Here is a 23,107-nt window from a genome sequence, read left to right as displayed (position 1 = left end):
CGTCCTTGGACAAGTCACTCAACAGTGACTCTAGGCTCCCCCACCCCATTTTCTCATTTATAAAATGAGGGAGTTAGACAAGATACCTTTTAGGATCCCTGTCAACTCTAGAACCTGTGATCTTAAGGGAAATTCAAACTGAACATTGTTGCCAGTACACACACACACACACACACACACACACACACACACACACACACACACACACACAGGCTCAGGCAGGCAGACTTTGGAGACAAGCATTGCTGAGCATGGTTTGAGGCCAGGATGAAGAGAAGACTTGAAAGCCCACTGGAGGGTTAGTTGAAGAGATAGGGCATGTTGAACTTGGAGAAGAGCAGCTTCTGGGAATGAGAATTATCTGAACAGCTGTCTCATGAAAGAGTGATGACACCTATCCTGGTCCCAGAAGGTTTAGTGTCAGAGGAGGAAGTGAGAAGGAGGAAGAACTAGGCTCAGTATAGGAAGACCTGTCCAAAGGGCTCATCCCCACCAGACACATTGAAGGCAAGGCTGGGGTGCACCTGCTTAGGGTGGGCTCGAGAGGGGATCCCTGCTTCATGCAAGGGACAGAGCTGAATGCCTCCTGAGGCTCCTTCGGACTCTGAGCTCCATGATCCTTTGGGTTCTGGGACTGGCCACCTGTCACTCCATCCCATGCCTGACTTGCCCCAATTCCACAGGATTTCGCTTTCATTCCAGCTGAGACTCCTAAGAGACAAGGCAGGGCTTCCTTCAGCTGGGACCCCCTCCATGTATCTCCCCCATCCAAGCCTTTGACAAGGCTCCCCACAGAGAGCAGGGGTGGGGAGGAAAGCTGCCCACGGCTGCAGCAGGAGTGGCTGCGTCAGGCTCCGGCCAAAGCACTGGCCTCATTTCTTTGTTTGCCTCCTCTCAGCTGCTGCCAGCCTCCCCAGCAGGCATTTGCTGAGCACCCATTAGATTTCCCTAAAGCATCGTCTCTGTTGCCAAAGTTCCGATCTGTAATCATTAACTCATGCTTCCCTTCTGCTGCTGTCCCTGCCCTGCTTTTCCCTGAAGGTGCCCAATCATTCACACGTGATTTCTTGTCTCAGAAAGAGGAAATGACCCACGGCTGTCTAGGGGATTTCTGAGAGCAACAGAGTACAAGCTGCGCAGCCCGGCTCCCTTCCTTTGACTCCTCCCTCTCTCGCCTCCCTGGTCCAAAGGGTCTGTGGCCCAGCCCTGTTGCTTCCTCCGTGAGAACAGCTTTGACATCAGCTCCTCGCTCACTCTCACCTAGACAACTGTACAGTTGTCATTGTCGACTCCCTGCCTCCAGGCTCCAGCCCCACCATCCAATCTTCCTCAGAGAGATGCCACCTTTATATTCTTAAGGTACAGGAAGGTTGGGGCTCCCCACCAGGATAAAAAGCTCTTCAGATTGGCATTCAAGGCCCCTCCACAATCTGGTTCCCATTCCCACCAGGCTCCTTCATTTTTGCCTGCCCTCTTTTGCCTCCATGAGTCCATCAGTTAATCAGCAAGCATCTATTAAGTGAGTACTGGGTGCTAGGAGTTCATGCAGGGTCTCCTGGGATGCCACTCCTTCCTCACTTTCTCTGAAGGGACAGCTCAGGGCCCCTCTCCTCCATGAAGGCTTCCCTGATTCTCCTCCCCCAGCTCAAAGTTCTCCATCCTCAATTTTCCCTAGAGGATTCTCTCCCTAGGCCCCTATCATGTTCTCCCTTGCATTGATCAGATTGTAAACTCTTTGAGGACAGGGGCTATGCTGGATTTTTCCTCACTGTATTCCCAGCCCCCAGCACGAGGCCTCCCACAGTGCAGATCATCAATAAATATTTTGTTTTGTTTTGTTTTTTTGCGGGGCAATGAGGGTTAAGTGACTTGCCCAGGGTCACACAGCTAGTAAATGTCAAGTGTCTGAGGCTGGATTTGAACTCAGGTCCTCCTGAATCCAAGGCCGATGCTTTATCCACTGCGCCACCTAGCCGCCCCTTCAATAAATATTTAATGGACCCTCAAAGCTGCCACCCAGCCTTTCCTTGGATGGCTTCGCAGAACACCATCATTGGTCCACTCCTCCTAAATGAACTCAATACCTGTGACTTCCTCTAGGGCCCCTACCAACATGCCCCAGCAGAGCTTCCTCAATTCCACAGCTCTGGCCAAACTGCAAGGAGGGAGCCAAGTTGGCTCTTTGGGATTTTCCCTTCTCTCTCCTGTCAACTCAACCATGAAGGGGACCATGGGCAGCAGTGAGAATAGCTCCCCTTTATAGTGTTGTACTCTCCTCTCTGTGAGGGACGGATGCAAAAATTCTTGTCCCCTCTTCACAGATGGGAAGGCTGAGGCTAAGAAGTGAACGTGGCAGGGGCAGCTAGGTGGCGCAGTGGATAAAGCACAGGCCCTGGATTCAGGAGGACCTGAATTCAAATCTAGCCTCAGACACTTGACACTTACTAGCTGTGTGACCCTGGGCAAGTCACTTAACCCCAATTGCCCCACCCAAAAAAAAAAAAGAAGAAGTGGTGAACGTGGCACAGACACCAAAGTGTTTGAGGTAGGACTTGAATCCACATCTGGACACTAACTATATCCCTCTGTTTCCTGCACTGATCCCACATCTACCACATCTGGGTTGGAGGCCCCTGAGCATGTTGCTTAATTCCTCACTGCTCTAGGTAACCCTCTGGCCTGCAAGGGTAGGGGGACTCGCCCCATTTACGGATGAAATCTCAGGTCCGATCCCTATGTCCACACCATCCAAGGGCCCCCAGCGGGGAGGAGACACTGATCCCAATCCATCCTCTTCTCCCATCCATATTCTCCTCCATACTTGGGGAAGCTGCACCAGGTGGGCACCAAACCCCAGTCATCTTGGCACAGGAGAGAAATCCATCAGTTGCTCGTCCTACCCCCGCAGGGTCTCTCCTGCTCGTTCCCTCTCTCTGCTCCCACTGACATCAAACGAGCTAGTAGTGGCAGCAGCCCCCTGGGGCACAGCTTCTTATTGGATATCACTGGACTTCTTTCGTGGTCTAACTGGGCCTCCTTGTTCTCTTTAGTCCATGTTGCACACACTGAACATATTAATCCTAATGCTTGGTTCTGCCTCTATCCTTCTCCTGCTCAAACGCTGTTTGGGGCTCCCGGCTGCCTCTAAGACAAAGGGCTTTCAAGACCTTTCACAATGTGGCTCCAACCTGACTTAAGCCATATGACTGGTCTTTCATTACCTCTGTGCCCGTCAAGTGGACCTACTCACCTTTATAAGTGTCTGCCCCCTCCCTCCCTGTTCTTCAAGGCCAGCTCAGGGGCCAATGTCTCCTCATGCCACTGTATCTAACTGCTCCCCTCCTACGTTGTTAGGGCCCCCAACCCCACCCCCCATGACTGTGTCATTTGGGACCCACTCATCCCAGTTCATGTTATTTCCCACCAGTAGAATGTAAGGCGTTTGAGGACAGGCATGTAAGCATTTCCCCCACTTTCCATACACAGTAGCGAGGTACAATGAAGAACCCAGAACCGGAATGGCCAGACCCTGGACAAGGAGCTTGGCCCAGCACCAAGCAGCAGGAATGGGAAGCAGTTCTAAGCAGGTGGGACAGCAGGATGTCTCTGCATGACAAAAGCTCCTTTGAATTTTTCTCCTTGCCAACAGAGCTGCTGCTTCTTGTGCTCTGAGCTCAGCTCTCCAGGGGCTGCTGCCTTCATCTTAGAACAAGGCATGGCAAAGTGCTGGAGAATGGAGTGCTCAGCCGCACTACCAGGCCGGCACTGCCAGGGGGCACTGCCAGGCAGGCACTGCCAGGCAGGCACTACGTGTAGTAGAAAACCCAACTTTTCCTCAGTCTCAAAAAATGGATTTTTACAAAACCAATTGGAATTGTCTTGGCCCAATTTAAGCTCCCTCAGAGGGCATCCTGAAGCTCTGTTCTCCTCTGCAGCTTCCGCAGGAGGCAGAGGGAAGCTTGCTGGATGTGAAGTCAGAGGTTCTGGGTTCTAATCCCCCTCAGCTTCTTCTGAAGACAATCTGCTTCTCTGCACACCCCAGTCTCCCCATCTGTAAATGGGGGTCCTGCACTAGAAACCCCCAAAGCCCCTTTCCCACCCCACATAGGAGGCTGTGATCCCGGCAAAAAGGCTGGCCTCTCCAGGAACATGGTGCTCATGGTCTCCTGAGGCTCTGGGTTTGGAATGGGAGGCCCAAGTCTGTCTTCTACTCTGTGGACAAGTCACCACCCCTCTGGGCCTCAGTGTCCTCACCTGTAAAAAGGGCAGATTGGACTGATCCACCTCTAAATCCTCCCCTGTTGCAGATCCCTTGACCACTTGGGTGACGCAAGAAGCACATTCTCTCTCCCTGATCCTCTCCTCCTCTCCATTGAGAAGGCAGATTGGGGCATAGCAGAGCCAGATGAAGGATGACATCATTCCACCAGAGCTGGGCCAAGAAGGAAACCGAGTCCCAGAGTTAGATGTAAGAAGGCTATCATTCTCCAAGTACAGAAGGCCAGGGAGTGAGAGGAGTGTGTTGGGTCCAAATTCATGTCAAACATTCATTGAGTGCCTCTGGACCCCTACCAGATACCTGGGCTCTGGTGGAATGATGTCATCCTTCACCTGGCTCTAGCCTGTTGTCTCCCCCTCTGGACTGGGAGCCCCTTGAGAGCAGGAGTGTCCTATCACGCTGGCTTTCCTGCCAGCCTGGATGACTGCAGCGCCACAGCTTGTGTCCCCTCCATCTGGAATAAGAATGGGCCAGACTAGATGTTCTGTCCCAGCCAGGGCCTTCTGTGGCAGAGGCTCCTCCCAGTCCTGCCATGTCTTTTCTCAGGACCCTGGGGCTCTGAAGTCCCAGGTCGGAAGGGTCTTCCAGGTCCAGCCCTTCTTCCCAGCTTTGCACTCTCGGCTCCTTCCTAGTTCTGGGGTTCTGTCTCCATTGGCCATCCTGTGTTCTCTGCTCCTTCCCTACTCTGATATTCTGGGTTCTGAGGTTCCTCCAGGCTCTCCACTGCTGACTTCTTGGACAAGCAGGACTTACTGAGCACAGGCAGATAGGGAATAATTCCGATTAAAGGGATACCATGGGTGAGCAGCTAGGTGGCTCAATGGATAAAGCCCTGGATTCAGGAGGACCTGAGTTCAAATCTGGCCTCAGACACTTGATACTTCCTAGCTGTGTGACCCTGAGCAAGTCACTTAATCTTCATTGCCCCACAAGATAGATAGATAGATGATAAATAAATGAATTAGTAAATAGATAAATAAATGGATGGATGAATAAATTAATGAGTGAGTGAATGAGTAAGGAAAGGAAGGAAGGAAGGGTAATGAACTGTAACGATTGAATGACGCCACCTGCTGGAGATTTACTGTAGGAAAGCTCCAACATGAGGAGAGGGCCTCTGAGGGCAGGACCATGCGGCTTTTCTTGGGCATCAGGAAGTGACGTTGGCTTGTGGGAGGAAGAAGGGGGAGGCTGGTGCTCTGACTCGCTCTCTTTCCTGAGGACTCTGGTGGAGAGTGGAGCTAGAAATGTGCTCTCCCTTTAATAGATAGGAATCTAGGCCTTTCTCTCTCTCTTTACCAAATTCTTATTCTCCTTAATAAATGCTTAAAAGCCTAACTCTTGCTAAAGCTTATAATTTATTGGAGACCACTCATTAGATATTTTAGACAGTATAGCTAGAATTTTAGCCCCTTACATAAGGAAGGAAGGAAGGAAGGAAGGAAGGAAGGAAGGAAGGAAGGAAGGAAGGAAGGAAGGAAGGGAGGGAGGAAAGAAGGAAGGAAGGGAGGGAGGGAAGGAAGGAAGGAAGGAAGGAAGGAAGGAAGGAAGGAAGGAAGGAAGGAAGGAAGGAAGGAAGGAAGGAAGGAAGGAAGGAAGGAAGGAAGGAAGGAAGGAAGGAAGGGAGGGAGGGATGCCATGGGCCAGAGAAGTGGCAGTGCAGGCTGAACCACCAGTTTCACAGTACAGAAAGGACAATCCACATGTTGTGCAGCTTGGAGTGAGTGGGGGCATTAGGGAAACTACCTTAAAGGGAGCCCCTGTGCTCAGGGGAGCTCCTGGCCATGGCCGCAGTGACAAGGGCCTCCTTGGGAGGAAGGGCAGGGGACAGCTGGGCTATGAGGGGCATAGAGGGCCCGGGGCTCAGGGCTTCTTGAGACCAGCCCTCCTTACAAGGCAGTCAAGGAGCTCGGGCCCTTCGCATTTACTGTCCTTTGTAGCGGACGAGCGAGCGGATCATCCTTGTCACTTTGACTTTCTTCTTTCTGCCCCCCACCCTGAGGCCCAAGTCCAAGGCCTTCTTCCCTCTCCTTTGCCTCAGAGCCAGGCAGCTCATCAGTGCTGTAGACTGCCCCGCCCCCTCCCACCTGGTCTAGCTCCCTAATCCGTCGCCTCTCCCGCACAGTGCCCCTGCACCTCCGCACGTCACCTGCACCTCTTTCCTTACTTACATCAGTCCCCAAGCCTGTATTCAACAGTCACTATTTGCCAGGCCCTATGCTAAGTTCTGGGGACTCTAAGGCAGGAGTGGAGCAGCGCCTGTCCTCATGGAGCTTATATTCTATTGGAGGAAGCGCTGTACAAGATACACCCAAGGTAGACGGAAGGGGGCCTAAGAGGGGAAGGCTCCAGCATCCGGGGGACAAGGAAGGCCTCCCCGAGGACATGGCAGGCATTGAGCTAGTCCTAAAGGAAGCCCAGGATGCCCAGAGGCCGAGGTGAGGAGGGGGAACCTCCCGGTTGGGGGTAACCTCTCTATTGCATTTAGCACACAATATTGTGCCTTGTAGCTTAGTGGGGCTGATGGCACAGAGGGGGTGTTGGCCTGCCGCAGCCCAGGGCTGATGAAGAGGCCCTTCAACATCCTCCCTATTGCCAAGAGACCCTCCAGCGAAGGCAGCCCTTTCCTCCACATCAGACAACTCGAATCATTAAGCCCAAATCTGCCTTTCTGTCACTTCCCCCCCCCGCCCCATGCTTCCAGCTCTGCCTCCAAGCTCAGAAAGAGCCCCCCTCAGCTAGGTGGTTCAGTGGATTAATTAATTAATTAATTAATTAGTAAGCAATGGCCCTGGATTCAGGAAGACCTGAGTTCAAATCTGACCTCAGACACTTGACACTAGCTGTGTGACCCTGGGCAAGTCACTTAACCCCCACTGCCCTAAAAAAAACAAACAAAAAAAAGAGCCCCCCCTTCCCCAGAAGGCAGGGTCATGTGTTATTGGGGTTGGGTCCCTGGAGGTTCCTTCCCACCTGTGTGACCGTGGGTAGGTCACACCGTCTCTCTGAGCGAGGTTCCTCCTTGGTGAATCGGAGGGTTGGACTCCATATCCCAGGCTCCCTTCCCCTCTCAATCTCAGTCCCATCTCTGCCCAGTCCCTGGCACCTGGAACTGTTTGTAGACAGTGGGTGCTTAATACACGTTGTTTTGTACAAGAGTAGGAGAGCTGGAAGGGGCCTCTAATATTATCAGGACCTGGGGTCATTCCCACCCTTTGCAGCTGCACTAACTAGCTGCAGGTTTTCATGGGATTCACTATCACCTGAATACCCATCCGGGACTAAAGCCAATTCTCCTGGCCCTCTCCCCCAACCCTGCTTTCCTTTCACTCCTCTAGGCCTCTCAGTCGATGACACTTCAACCAATGGGAAGCATGTGCAGGGACAGGCCTGTGCCCTCACCCCTTCGGGTGGGCCCTAATAGAGACACATGGGCCCAGCAGCACCTGATTGGTCCCTTGGTTGCTGTGACTGTGTCCAAGAGGATTGGCCCCTGAGCTGAGAAGAGCCCCCTATTTGATAAGCTTTAAGAGAAAACAGGAAAGGACCAGTGTCTGCCTCTCTCTTCTGTCCCTTTTTAAGATGTTGCTTCAGATCCCGCCAGCTCTCCCTTGGAGAGCTCTCCCTTCCAAAGCCCACTGAACAGGCCCACTGGCCGGTCCTCCCTAACAGCATCCCATAGTCACAGGGACCACCAAGGGGCAGCTGCATGACCCCAGAGCACAAGCCCACAGGAACCAAGAAGGGATGGCTGCATTATTCCCAAGGCCGAGATGTCCAGTGCTGAGCCAGAGCACAGAGAACAGCTGCCTCCAGCAGAGGGGTTTCCTTCTCCCCCCTGCCGTGCATGTCTTTATGCCGGCCATTTGCTGACCTGACTTCTGACCTCACTGCTGCTCAGCACAGCTCCCTCCTCACCCAAGGCGCAAAGGGTCGGTAAAGGCAGGCTGGAGACCAGTCACTAGCCCAGGGACTCAGGCAGCCGGGGCCATCAAGGTCACCTCACGCCAACTTCCTGTGCCTTCTGCTTCACCTCAACAAGCATCTGTTAAGTGGCTGCTATTCAGTGCAATTTAACAAAACTAACTGCAGGAGGCCAGCATGGTGGAGGCCTGGGCAGATATTCTTCCATGGCCTGAAAGCTCAACATGAGTCATCAGTGTGACATGGGTCTGTTGTTATTACACGATTACTGACAGAGAACGGGAAGGTCATGTAGGTCAACTCCCTCCTTTTACATATGAGGAAACCACGGTACAGACCGTTCATGACAATGATGGTGACGGTGGTAGTAATGAGGTTAATGACAACGGTGATGATGGTGATGGAGTGATGGACGACTCTCATATTGCTAGGGCACTTCAAGGTTTGCAAAGTGTTTTCTCCTTATCATTCTTATGAGGTAGGCAGCCACAAAAAAGAAAATGAGATCTCAGGCTGCCTAAATGTGTCCCAGTCTAGTGTCCAGTATGAGGAGGGTGGCAGTCCCCCTCACCTTCTATTGAGGTTGAGCACCACCAATCTTTAATTTAATTTGGGGGGGGGTGAGGCAATTGGGGTTAAGTGACTTACCCAGGGTCACACAGCTAGTGTTAAGTGTCTGAGGCCACATTTGAACTCGGGTCCTCCTGAATCCAGAGCCAATGCTTTATCCACTGCGCCACCTAGCTGCCCAGAGCACCACCAATCTTTAGAAAGCCCAATGGCAAACAGATGTGCCTCCAGAACAGGGCAGCCCAGATGGTGACTGGACTAGAATCCAGGCCCACAAAGGATCCACTGAGGGAATGGGGAGCCTTAGCCTTGACAAGAGTCAGGTTGTTTTATTGCTTCTGTTTGGAAGGGGGCACTAGCTGAAGATGTTGTGGAAGGGATTTTGGCCTTCAGCTCTGAGGTTCTGATGGACGCTAAGTCCTGGGTTTGGCAGGGGGAGTGGATCCACAGCGGGTATGAGCCCTGGTTCCCATCTTCACGGGGCTCACAATCAAAATATCATCAAGGGGGTGGCTAGGTGGCACAGTGGATGGAGCACCGGCCCTGGATTCAGGAGGACCTGAGTTCAAATCTGGCCTCAGACACTTGACACTTACTAGCTGTGTGACCCTGGGCAAGTCACTTAACCCCCATTGCCCTGCCTCCCCCCCAAAAAAAGATCATCAAGTCCTCCAAGACACCAACTAGTCCAACCTTCTCCCTTTACAGATGATAGGCAATATGTGAGGAAACTGAGGCAGACAGGGTGAAGTGACTTGCCCAGAGTCACAGCACTAGGAAATGTCTGAGGCTGGATTTGAAATCAGGCCTTCCTGACTCCAGGCCCAGCACCTAGCACATAGTAGATGCTTAATAAATGTTTATCAACTGACCATCTCTGTTTTAATATCTCCATCAATGAGAGGTGCTCTACTTCATGAGGTAGCAGCCACACTTTGTTCCCCCACACACACACATCCTTGGTCTAGAACCCTAGCTTCCCCCTCTCCCTGAAAGCCCCCTTCCCACACTGCCGGCCTGTGACTTGGGGCATTTGGAAGGGCTTTCTCTCCGCCTCCACCCCTTCTCCCCCCACCTCAATGTCCTCTTCCTCCAATGCAGCATCTTGGCTTAAGCTGCAGCAGGGTTTAGGAAAGTGTAGAAAGGCTTCTTGGATGGGCCGGGCTGCACTGCAGACTGTCGCCAGTAGGCAGGGCATCAACTGCTTTTCTGTTTTGTTTTTTACCACAATCACCTATGAGGTCCTAGAGGGGCTGAGATCTGGGTTAATTTAGGGCAGGCCACAGATGCTTGCAGGACTGACCTAGAGCTGTTAGTTGGGCAATGGAAGACTCAGAAGAAATCCCTGAGCCTTCAGTAACCTTCTATCCCCTCCTCTCCCCCGTGTGCTTAGTACCACTAATCCTACATTCAATCCCAGCTGTGCTGCTTGCAAGCTGGGTGACCTCGGGGCATTCACACAACCTGAGTCCCATAACTAGATAACAACTTGGGCGGATATCCCGCCAATTGGCATTGACTATTCGCTAGACCCCCACCTGCCAAGGGTGCTGGATAAAATGAGCAATGAATTAACACATGAAGGGATGGATAGATGGATGGATGGAGACAGAGAGATAAGGGTGGATGGATGGATGATGGATGGATGGAGACAAATAGAGAGACAAAGATGCATGGGTGGGTGGATGGATGGATGGATGGATGGATGGATGGATGGATGGATGGATGGATGGATGGATGGAGACAGAAAGACAAGAATAGATGGCTGGATGGCTGGATGATGGTTGGATGGAGACAGACAAAGATGTATAGATGGATGATGGATAAATGGAGACAAATAGAGAGACAAAGATGGGTGGGTGGATGGATGGATAGATGAATGGATGGATGGATAGAGAGAAAGCATTTATGAAGCACTCACTATGCTGTATCCTGAGCTAAGTTCTAGAGATACAAATACAAAAGCCATACAGCCCCTGACCTCAAGGAGCTTGCATTCTAATACACGATAACATATTCAGGGGATACGGACAGTGAATGAAGCAAGGGGCAGTTGATTGGCATGCCTTTATCAGAAGCAATGGAAATGTTGATTTGACCACTGCTCTCGGGATGGGGTGCCCAGATATCCTAGGCTCTCCCCCATCAGGATGATGTAGGTCCAGGCCAGGTTTCCAAAGCACCTCTAGGTGCCCTGGAGGCCCCACTTGGAGGCTGTGGTAGTGACAGGTGACCAAGGGGAAGCATGGTCAGGTCCACAGCCAGCAGAGGGAACGGGCTCTCATCAACCAGAAGAGCCATATAGAGATCCGTAGGCCAAGTCTTGGTCTGGGTCTGTAACTCTCTGTCAAGGACACAGACTGTGGTGGAGCAAGAAGTAACTAAAGTCCAGGGGAAATGACTTATTCCAGAAAGAATTCTAACTGAACAATTCTGTTAGAGGGACAGGCAGGCAGCCGGTGTGGGTAAGGGTCCTGATGTGGACACCCACCTTAGCTGCCCAGAGACAGCTTACACTGACAGGTGGAACCCCCAGCCCTGGGCCACTGCACCTTACTTGGCTCTTAGACTGTGGCTGGAGCCCTGAGGGGGTTGCGAGGAAGGTGAATGAATGAGCCAGCCCACTGCAGCAAAGCAGTGCAGCCAGGAGGTGTCTGGTTACCTGGGTGGCCTCCCCTTTGTTCCCAGATTTGTGTTGTTCTTGTTTGTGTCCCTGGGGAAAGTCTTATGCACCAGCCTGTACTGGGAGGAGCTGGAGGCCTGAAACACATTATATGCCAAAGGGATGGGCAGTGGTGACTTTGCCACAAGGTCAATGACAGCTACATTTCCGATGCCACTGTTTGAGGCCCTCCTTATTCCTTTCCTCCCATCCAACACACTGTTTCATGAAGAGCAGCTCGATGTATTAGAAAGAATGTTAGTCATGTGATCACAAGTCTGGGTTCAAGTCCCAGCTCTGCCACTTACTAGCAGTGTGACCTTGGACAAGTCAACTCCTCTGTATGGCTCTTAAGGTTCTCCTTTGTAAGATGAGGGGGGAGGAGGAGCAGATTCGTTCTCCCCCTGGCATTCTGGGAAAAGTCAGCTCTTACAACCAGTGGTCATGCAATCCTAAAGAAAGGCGATGAGCAAAGAACAATTCTCATCCTCAGTTTGGAGAAAAATGGAAGCCATCATGAGTAGATGGAGAATTAGACAGGCTGAAGAGGAGGGGGAAGAGAGAAAAGCCAAGAGGCAGAGTTAGAAGGAGCACTCAGAAAAGAGACTTGGGCTTCCCAGAGCTTTGTCATGGAACCAAGATAGAGGCTGGGCTTAAGGGACCAGAGAGAGATCCAATAGTAGGGACAACTGAATCCTTTCCAAGGCTGATCTGGTAGGAAAAGCCCTGAGCTCAATGTCAAGAGACGGGATCTGCTCCTGTCTGTCTTCCACTCGCCATGTGACCGTGGTCCCTCCAAGGGATTCCTCATCTGTAAAGGGAGTTGGATTTAGGGGGTCTGAGGTCCCTTCCATCTGTGATCCAAGTCTTGGCGCTGTCGTTCTCCAATTCTATACTCTAAGACCACTGACAGCTCCCTCATTCAATATTCTAACTCCAGTCCCTCTCAGTTCTAACATTCTAGTGCTGCCATTTTGTGTTCTAAAGCTTCTTGAAATGGCATCCAGGGGCAGCTAGGTGGCGCGGTGGATAGAGCACAGGCCCTGGATTCAGGAGGACCTGAGTTCAAATCCGGCCTCGGACACTTAACACTTACTAGCTGTGTGACCCTGGGCAAGTCACTTAACCCCAATTGCCTCACTAAAAAAAAAAAAAGAAAGAAAAGAAATGGCATCCAATCATCAATAAGTATTCATTCTAGGTAGAAAATAAAAGAGGACAGAAAGAAGAGCCAAGAGGCAGATTGAGAAAGGAGGATGATTTGGAAAAGAAGGACTTCTCAATACTTGGCAAAGTCTCTTCCATCTGACATTCCATACCCTATATGCTAAGGTCTCTTCTACCTCTGACATCCTACATCCTGTGTCCTAAGTTCTCTGCCAACTCAGACATTCTAGGCTCCTAGGCAGTAATCTCCAAAGTGGAGGCTCCTGGGACCCCAGTAAGCCATGGCATGTCCTTGAAGGGTGAACCAATTATAAAGAGAAAATGTGGGTACACATCCTCATGCCCCACCTTTTCCCAAAATAGCCCATCATGGGACTCGTCTCCCACAAACTCCTCCCCAACCTTCATCATCATCCCCCAACGACATTCCTGTTCTCAATCCCCTCCGTCCCTGGCTTCTCATGCCTAGACAGAAGTTCTGCTCTAGAATTTGGGCCCTCAGATTGGCCATAACCTAATGGTTGCCTGGGCATCCAGACCAGCAGATGGACAGGCAGAATATCCGCTGCTTCCCCCCTCCCCCGATAATGTCCTGCATTCGCCAGGATCTGCACTCGCAGGCAGGAGGCATTAAGCACAAAATGACTGACCCCATGGAACAAGTGGGCATGGATGGCAGATCCCATCACAGTATAACCTACCCCTTTTCCAAACATCCCTCTTACAGAATGGGACATCCCACTGTCTTCCTAGCTACCCAGGTTCATAACCTTGGTGTCATCTTCAAGTATTCGAATCACTCCCACCATGCCAAATCTGGCCGACTCCACATTCACAAACAGCATCTCTTGCCTCAACCCTCCCTTCCCATTTACAAGATCAGCCCCTCCCCAATCAGTTCAGGTTCGCTATTGCCTCTCACCAGCAACACTATAATAACTTTCTAACTCCCCCACCCAGCCATCACCCTGGTATTCCACAGGTCTGACCGTGCTATTCTCCTACTCCACGAGCTCCCTACTGACTTTAGGATAAAATGTTATTTCATCTTCTTTTTTTAATTTATATTTTTGTTTCAGTTTTAAAATGTACATAATTATTGGTACAGCAGTACATGCAAATAATTATAAATAATATACATATATGGGGGGGTGTGCCATCAAAAAAGTTGAAAGAGGGCCGGTAGGTGGCGCAGTGGATAAAGAACTGGCCCTGGATTCGGGAGGACCTGAGTTCAAATCCAGCCTCAGACGCTTGACACTTACTAGCTGTGTGACCCTGGGCAAGTCACTTAGCCCTCATTGCTCCGCCACCCCAAAAAGGTGATAGTTGTGAATTTAAATCAGCAAGTCCATTCACCATGGAAACTGTTTGAGTGGCTACTGGAAGACTGCTGATCTCTCCCTAAAGATGGGCCACCATTTGACTTGGCTCACTAATGAAGGCCCGAGCCTCTTGCCAGGCTATATTATTTCTTCTCCCCCTCCCCATAGCTTTCATAGCCTTCGTGCTTATGTATTTTTTACTTCTCTCAGCTCAAAGAAATGCCTCGTTTCCTCTAGTTGATTCAATCTTACTTCAGTAATGCCTCCATCTGGTCTCGGTGGGGTAAGGGAGATTATACTGCTCGAAGGGTTGTAGACCCACAGTGTGTCAGAGCCTCTCCCGACTTGTGACGAGCAGTCATAAGCAGTCACAAGAAGCAAGGTCTCTCATAATGTTCTCTAGGAAACTGAGTGAGAGGGCCTGCGTGGAACCCAGTGTGGAGCTGCAGATTGGCCATTAGAACCACAATTCCCCAAAGGACAAACGTTTCTCTGGCACCATTAGTCTCAAATGTTCTGTGTTTGTCCCGGGAGAGCAGCAGCCCCGGGGTGAGGCCAAGGCCATAGATATCCATGGCCTGGCACTGAGGCCCTGAGGAAGCTAAACAAGAACAAGAAACCGGTCAAGAAGCTGGCTCTTTTGGGCCTCTGAGTCCTTGATCAAGCAAACCCCTCCACTCCTGGGTCCTGGTTTAAACAAAGCTGGCAGGTTTCCATCTCTGATCAGCCATAGTGAGAACATGGTGGCGAAGGTCAGTGAGGTTAAATCCACTATCAGGTTTCAGATGAGAAAGGGACTGGGGTTGCTGCTGGCTCCTGGTCACATGAAGATGACGGGTGACAAGCTTGTCGACTACATCCATCTGACTGTCCATTTCCTGGTTTCTTTGCTAAAGAAAACTGACAAAATATGAGGAGGTTGTATATCAAGAGTACTTTGGATAAGCCTTGGTGTCTGTGTTAAATAACATGGTGTTAATAAATGGTGGGAGCTGCTAATGAATTAATAAAAGGAGGAAGCTGATTTTTTTAAACAAGTCCTCAGAACAGGATTGGTGGCACAGCTGAGACTGTCAGCATGGAGCAGTGGCTGCCACAACTTAGAAGGAACCTTAGAACACAGGATGATGGATGAGATCGACTCAAAAGTTGTCTGGGACTTTAGAATAGAACATGGGATGTCAAGAGTTGAAAAGCTAGAAAATACCTCAGAGAACTAGTACAGGAGTCCTTAACCTCAAGTAAGTTAGTCAATAAGCACCTATTAAATGCCTACTATGTACCTGGTGCAGTGTTAACACAAAGTCTTCAGTTGTTTCAGTTGTGTCCAGCTTTCTGTGACCCCATTTGGCGTTTTCGTGGCAGAGATACTGGAGTGCTCTGCCATTTCTTTCTCCAGCTCATTTTACAGATGAGGAAACTGAGGTAAACAGGGTAAAGTTAGTTGTCCAGGGTCACACAGCTAGGAAATGTATGAAGCCAGATTTGAATTCACTTAAAGGAGTCTTCCTCACTCCAGGACTGGTGTTCTATCTACCACACCACCCAGCTGACTGTTTAGCCACAAAAGGGAAAACAGATAAAGAAAGATAAGTAGTGAGGGTTTTTAAAGGGTGGGGGAGGTGTAGACAGTTTGTAGGCAGTAGGGATGCAGCCAGTATGCAAGAAGATATGATGGAGGAGGAAACTGGATAGAGAATATGAGATGGTGGGATCTCTTGTGCAGGTGGAAGGGTTGGCCTTGGCAAAGAAAAGGGCCACCTCTTCATGGGAGACAAAGAGGTGATAGTGGCAGAGGATGTCTGGGTGATCTGAGGTGAGGAGGGAGAAAAAGGAGCTCTCAGTGAGTGGAGCTGGGGGAGCCATGGGAGGTTTAAGAAGGGATGAAAAGATCAGAAAGAGCCATGGCAGTCGAGTGGAATAGTGAGCCACAACAGGATTGCCTTGCAGCAGTGAGGGCCCAGCTGAGATTAGGCCACATAAATTTGTGATGGACTCAGCACAGTTTCATGATTTTCTCCAGCTTCATTCGGCAACTTTTGTGTAGGAGTGAATGGGGAGAGTGTTCCAGAGTTGAAACTTGGCAGGACAAGATCAATGACATGATACAGGGATGAGGGACTCAAGGGAAAACGACAGTGTGGAAGTAACTGGTTCGCCAAGGGGTCAAGATGGGAAAGGGAGGAATGTGTGGCCAGTGCAGGCCACAGAAAGGACTGAGGGGTTGAGGGACAGTGAGGACTTGAAGGGCAAATCAGAGTGAGGAGTGGAATAACAATAGGATGTGATCAGACAAGAGATTAACATGGAAGTGGTGCAGTTGTGGGTGATGGCAAGATCAAGGGCGTGACCATCTTTGGGTGTGACTGAGAAGAACTGCAAGAGAAGGTCCTGGGGAATGATTTAAGTGGAGGAACTGTAAGGTCAGGGGGCTGGGGGAGGAACGGTGTGTGAGGTGAAGTCCCTGGTATGAGGGAAGGAGCTGAGGAGAGAAAGGACTGACACACTAAAGAAGGAAGAAGAGTGAACTGGGGGTCTGTTAGGATTCTGAGTGAGGAGAGGCTCCTGCGTGATGGTGGTAGACAGAGAGCCTGCATGGGGCTCTCCAATGCAATGGGGAGCGTGGAACCGTCCGGCTCTCTCGCATCGACCAGTGCACTGGCGGGAACAAATGAAAGTGTAGCCAGAGTTGGGAATGGAGGCCAGGGACACCATCAGGAAGGGGCCCGGCTCCAAGGAGCATCGGGAAAGGAAAGGGCTGGAGATGAAAGGAGAAGCACCCAGAGCGTGCGGCCTGGGGTGATTGCCAGAGGGCAAAGGCCTGCAGCAGAGCCCTCACACGCTCTGCCCTCGTGGACACCTGCCCCCAAAGCAAAGCCTTTTCTTCCAGCGTCTGCCCCCAGCAACCTCTGGGCTCCCCCACCCGGGGCCTCGACTTGGCTGGGCCTCCTGCTATGACAACCCCGTGATGGTGTGGGTTTTCAGGACTCTGGAAGGGGAAGGGCTTTCCCTAAGCAAGGCAGGAGATGAAGCAGACTCTCCTATTCTGGATGAGAATTGGGGGGGGGGGATGACTGGACAATTAGGGAAGGCAGAGAGAAAGGACAGAAGAGTCCCACAGGGGACGGAACACCTGCGCTGGGACGGGGAGGGGGAGGATAGGGAAGGCAGAGATGCTGGGGCGGGAGAGGGGGCTTCTAGGCCCGAGGGGCGGCCTAACCAAAGGCAGCCACTGTGGAAAGAGATGGGGCCACTGTGGCCGAAGAGAACTAGGAAAGGAAGGTGGTGCCCTGTCGTAGAGGGCAGCGGTGCCCCTGTGGCCTCACTGGGCAGAGAAGGGACATGGCAGGTCTGTGTCCAAACAAGAATATCACCAAATGAGAAGAGTGCAAAGTGTCCCCAAGGGACCCTCACTACAACATATCCCGATGAGAGAAAAACAATAGCTGGGATTTCTGGGGCCCCTCGAGATGAGTAAAAGCCCTCACATGATAACCTTGCGAGATGGGTGCAATGAGGAAACTGAGGCAGGCTGGGAGGTGAAGTGCCCCGGGTGTGTGTGTGTGTGTGTGTGTGTGTGTGTGTGTGTGTGTGTGTGTGTGTGTGTGAGCTTTCTGTAGATGAGCTATGATGACTCAGGCCCTCACTGCCTCTCTAGACTTTCCAGACCTCAAATGGGGAGGAAGTCTTGTGACCCTGGGCTTTCTATGTTGCTCCCAGCTCCACCTTGGGGGACCAAGCCGACCAGGCCAAGCCCTCATGGACATGAGAGGTTGGGCCCAATGGGAAGGATGGATGGGAAAGCAGAAGGGAACACTGGCAGGAAGCAGTCAGAAGGACTTGTCAATAGTTTGACCAACATTATGGGAATGGGGGGAGGGAAGGTTACTATGGAATGTCCCATAGAGGAAACAGCACCAGAGGGCAGTTTGGCATGTAAAAGCCTGAAGAGAGGCTGGAGCCACATCTCAGGGGTTGGCCTTTGATCCCAGAGGCCAGAGCCAGCAGGGAGTAGCACAGGCAGAGTACAGAGAAAATAGGAGGCGATGGGGCTGCAAGAGGGATCGGGAGAGGCCTCGAGGGAGCCAAGGGGCACCTCAGCTGAGCCCTGGCGAGAGTGGGCTGCCCCCACCATGTCCCCCCCGCCCCACCACTGCGCACACTGGGAACACAAGAGCAGAACCAGATACCGCTGGACCCCTCAGCATGGCCGTCCATTCAAGCTCGGGCTGTGAGGTTCTTTGGCTGGGGGGGAGCACACATAGCACGGGAGCAGGCCAGGGGCTGGAAGAACACAGCAGTGACAGCAAAATGGAAGGAAGGCCTGGCTCATCTTCCAGAGAGTGGGCCTAAGAACTGGCAGGAAGGGGCACAGCTCTTTTCAAACTCAGTCTCCTGGTCTGTGAAATGGGACCAATAACCCTTGTACAGTCGGGCCTCACAGGATTATGGGGGAAAGGACCTCCTCAGAAGCAGGGAAGAGGTCTTAGGCAAGAGCCAAGGGAAACAGGACTTAGCAGAAAGGGGGAAACTCAACAGCCCCCAAACCGTTTCTGCTGGTTTTTCTCTCCCACGAGAGGAAGCCTATTAAAGGTCTAGGTTCAGTGTCCTTCATTTTCAGTGGAAACCGAGGCAAGGTGACAACCGGAAGGCAAAGACTCTGGGTGCTGTTCAAGGCCAATTTCCCCCCAAAACTGAGGGAAGCATTCTGACCATGAGCTGGACGCTGACCTTTTTAGTAACTGGCCTTTCCTCCATCCTCCTCTTCCTCCTTGACCTCTCTGCAGCCTCGGACACTGCCCATCCCTCTCTCCCCTCCTCAGCATCCCCCCTCCTGCTCTCCTCCTCCAGGTCATGCCCCCTCCCCACAGGTGTCCCTGGGGGCTCTGTCCTGGGCCCTCTTCTCTTCTCCCTCTGTACTGCTTCCCTTGGTGACCTCATTGGCTCCCATGGATTCCATGACCATCTCTGCCCCCCTCTGTGGGGTTTTCTTAGCAAAGATATTGGAGTGGTTTCCCATTTCCTTCTCCAGTGGATCCAGTAGATCCTTTTGTCGGGCCATTCGAAGCCAAATGACTTGCCCAGGGTCACACAGCTAGGAAGTGTTTGAGTCTGGACTTGAACTCGGGTCTTTTGACTTCAGATCCAGTGCTCTATCCACTGAGCCGCCAGTTCACTGAATCATCACACTGATGATTCTCACTTCTACTTATCCAGCCCTAACCTCTCCGCCAACCTCCGGTCTCACATCTCCAGCTGCCTGTCAGACATCTCCACCTGGAAGTCCCACAGACATTCTGAACTAAAAATATCCAGAAGTGAATGATTCCTCTCTCCCAAAGCTCTCCCCCACTTCTGAACTTCCCTGCCGCTGTCAAGAGCACCACCACTTCCGGTCTCCCGGGCTTGAAACCTGCCCATCCCCCTCTCGCACGCTCCCTATCTAATCTGTCGCCAAGGACTGTCCCTTGTACCTTTGGGACACCTCTGGTAAAGCCCTTCTCTGCTCTGCCTCTGCCACCCCCGTGCCCGCCCTCATCACCTCATTCCTGAACCATGGTCTACCCCAGGCTGTCCTTCACAAGCCCGGGGGCCCCTCCCCAGGCTCTCCAGGCCCCTCTTTGGGGCACTTAAAGCCCTCCCTCTCTCGGCACCCCAACATCCTTTTCTCAGTTCAGTGACCCTGGCTTCCTGGCCTGTCCTCCCACAGGACACTCTCATCTCCAGACTCCATATGTTTCCCCTGGCTATGACCCTCATCTCCCCCTGCCGGCTTCCCCAGCTCCCTCCTCCAGGAAGCCGGCTTCCTTTGCTGGTTCTCCGTGGGCCAGTCTGCCTCCTGCTCCTTCCTCCCCCATGATTCTCCATATCTCACTCATCTGGCCTCTGCCTCCTCCCCTCCTCCTGCATCATTCCCACACCTTTCTTCGCCTCCTGGTCCGTGGGAGAAGGAGGACTCGGGAAATCTCTGCCCAGCCTATAGGCGTGCCTTTCCCACATCTCCATCCCTTTGGAGACACCTGCAGGAGGCGTGGCCAAGATGGCACCAGCGCATTATCCCACCATAGTTTTGTGAGGTCCTTATTCCCATTTTACAGATGAAGAGCAGGATTCGAATCCACATCTCTCCTGACTCTAAATCCATCCTTTCCCTTCTCTCTTCTGACCCTGCCCCCCACCTTGGTGCTGGCCCCGTCACCTCTGGCCTGGACCACTGCAGTAGCTGCTGGGAGCTCTGCTGCCTCCAGCCTCTCCCCTCTCCAATCCATCCTCTATTCAGCCACTAAAGTGGCTGTCCTAAAGTGCAGATCTGACCACATCATCCCCTGCCAACAAGCTCCAGTGGCTCCCTATGGCCCTTCCTAGCCTGGCCCCCTCCCACCTTCCCAGCCTTCTCCCACCTCATCGTGCAAAGCACATGCTTCCATCTTCCATCCAGGACACCAGCCCCCCCTACAATGCCTGGAGTGCTCCCCTTCCTCCTCCTCCTCCTCCTCCTCTCCTTCCTCCTCCCCTCCTCTTCCTCCTCTCTGACTCCTGATCTCAACTAAAGCCCCCTCCTACAGGAAGCCCTCCTGAACCCTCCTCCCTCTGGACCTTCCCCATGTTCACTATTTCCCGTCTCTCCCATCTACAGCTTGTTGGAACAAACGCGTTTGCTTGTTGTCTCCCCCATAAGACCGGGAGCTCCTTGAGGGCAGGGACAGCCTTTTGCCTCTCTTTGTATCCTCAGAGCTTGGCACAGGGCCTGGCTCACAGCAGGCACTTAATGCATCTTGATTCGATGATGCCATGGCTCCTCCAGGACTGAATCTACTTTGTCACTAACCCACCCTGTGACCCGGGGCAGTCTGAGTCTTTGTGTCTGAGCCAAAGGAGAGGGCTGCAAAGGACGACCTCCACAGGCCCTTCTGGCCCTGACCCTCTGCCCCATGGTGCTCTCCCCAGTCCCCAGGGCCCAGCAGGCTTATCGAGAGACCCCAGCCTCATCCTCCCAGGACACTGGGAGAAGGACTCCAGACACCCACAAATGGTAGCTCTGGGAAGAGTCTGATCAGGACCGGGGCATCACCGGGGCACCAGAGTTTCAGAATTCCTTCAGAGGGAGCTTTGGAGTGTGTGTCAGCAGCTGGTAGGAGCCTGTTAAGCTGATAAGCCACGAGATCTGAGGCCTTATCCTGGCTTCAGCACTGATGCCTTCAATGACCTTGGGCACGTCCCACTGGTGGTCTCATCTGCTATAAAACAGCAACCCCTCATTCTCTTGTAAGACAGCAGAGGAGAGGGCCCAGAAAATCCAAGAAGGAAGAGGAGAGAGGGAAAGGGAAGAAGAAAGGAGGGAAGGAAAGAGGGAGGGAAGAGGGAAGGAAGGAAGGAAGGAAGGAAGGAAGGAAGGAAGGAAGGAAGGAAGGAAGGAAGGAAGGAAGGAAGGAAGGAAGGAAGGAAGGAAGGAAGGAAGGAAGGAAGGAAGGAAGGAAGGAAGGAAAGAAAGAAAGAAGGAAGGAAAGAAAAGGAGGGAGGGAGAGAAGGAAAAGAGGGAGAGGAGAGAGGGAAGAAGGGAGGGGGAGATAAAGGATTTATGAAGGACCTCCTATGTTCTAGGCACTGTGCTAAGCATGTTATAAACAGCCCAATAACCCTGGGACACAGGTGCTATTATTATCCCCACTTTGTAGCTGAAGAAACTGAGGCTTTGACAAAGTTTAAGTGACTAGCCCAGGATCACCCAGCTAGGAAGCATCTGTGGCTGGATTTGAGTTCAGGTGTTCCTGATTCTGGGCCCTGAACTCTATCCCCTGGGCCACCAATCACCTCTTAGAGAAGAAATTCCCCATCCCCTACACCCACAGTGCTGGAACAAAACTTGGTTTGCACTTCATTGATGTACTTATCACATGCCCTTTTATGTGACAGTATACAGGGAATCCCAAACAGTCAGGAGGTTTGGTTTTTTGTTTTTGTTTTTGTTTTTTGTTTGTCGGGGCAATGAGGGTTAAGTGACTTGTCCAGGGTCACACAGCTAGTAAGTGTTAAGTGTCTGAGGCCAGGGCTGGTGCTCTATCCACTGCACCACCTAGCTGCCCCCTTAGTCAGGAGGTTTTGCCTCAGTTTGCTTAAACCTGTGTCCTTCCAGCTCCGTCCTGTCACTCCTAGTTATGCCCTGTGGACCAAGCAGAACAAGTGTAATCTTTCCCAATGGCGGCCCTTCAGACAGAAATCATGCTGCTGCTGCCCTTCCCTATGAGTGAGAACCTCGGGGTCTGGGATGGCGGCACTAAGGAGAACCAAGGGACAGAACCAGACAGAGGGAACAAGGCGGGGCTGCTAAGTGCAGAGAGGGTACAGATCCTGAAGGCTCAGCCAAGAACCTCAGGCTTCATCCAGGTGGAAAGGGGTAAATGAGCGGGTGCCGCACACTAGCAGTGACAGGCCTGGTCCTGTGTGTACAGCATCATCCATGCGCGACTCGATGTCCTCCAGGAGGGTAAGGAGAGGATCACGGGTCTGGAAGGCATGCCAAGCCCAAGAGGGCAGAGGAGTGGGCCCAATGTCAGACATTTAGAGCTCACAGAGCCAAGGCTTGAACCTTGGTCCTCTGACGCCCAAGGTGGCAGGCTCATGGTGCAGGAGCTGTGGGGAATAGGAGGCCCCACTTTTCTTATGGTTCATCGATGATGAAAAGGTATTTTTCAAACAAAACAACAAGGTCTTCACCATCTGGTCATCAAATACACAGGAACAGAAATATCCCCGTGACCATAAATATCAGGCAGGGCATAAACCAGGGAGACAGATGTACGCTCAACCAAAGGGTTTATCACTTTAATGGGGATGATTCCTTTGCCCAAGGTCCAGTTTATAAAATGTCCTTCCTAAAACTAAGCCGAACATCGTACTCCAGCTAGAATCTAACAGGGGCAGAGGACGGGGCGATACTCACCTCCCTGATTCTGGACACTCTACATCAATGAACCCAGCCTATCTGGGAGCACTTTTTGGCAGAAGTTCAGATGAGGTACCTGGGAAGGCTTTCTCAAAAAGGGGGCATTTTATCTGGGCCTTGAATGATGGATGGGAAGGAACTGCATGAGGCCCAGATGAAGGAAACACAGCGATTTGTTTGGGGAATCCCAGGCAGCAAAACTATAACCCTAGAAAGGCAGCAAGGGCCAGATGGTG

The 23,107-nt window shown here is 51.9% G+C and overlaps 2 protein-coding genes and 1 pseudogene across 2 annotated transcripts in view; 2 read left to right on the top strand and 1 right to left on the bottom strand.

Moving 5' to 3' along the window:
• The window catches only part of RSPH14 (radial spoke head 14 homolog), a 168,696-nt gene that overhangs the window by 37,551 nt on the left and 108,038 nt on the right, over positions 1 to 23,107 (bottom strand). The gene's annotated exons all lie outside the window — the stretch shown is intronic.
• GNAZ (G protein subunit alpha z) overlaps positions 1 to 23,107 on the top strand; it is a 102,603-nt gene that overhangs the window by 5,894 nt on the left and 73,602 nt on the right. The gene's annotated exons all lie outside the window — the stretch shown is intronic.
• On the top strand, positions 14,320 to 14,891 carry LOC122736596 (annotated as a pseudogene).

The sequence above is a fragment of the Dromiciops gliroides genome, chromosome 1 (genome assembly GCF_019393635.1).
Source record: "Dromiciops gliroides isolate mDroGli1 chromosome 1, mDroGli1.pri, whole genome shotgun sequence".
Classification (NCBI taxonomy): Eukaryota; Metazoa; Chordata; class Mammalia; order Microbiotheria; family Microbiotheriidae; genus Dromiciops; species Dromiciops gliroides.
The sequence above is the reverse complement of the archived record's forward strand: the minus strand, read 5'-3'. Positions and strand labels throughout refer to the sequence as shown.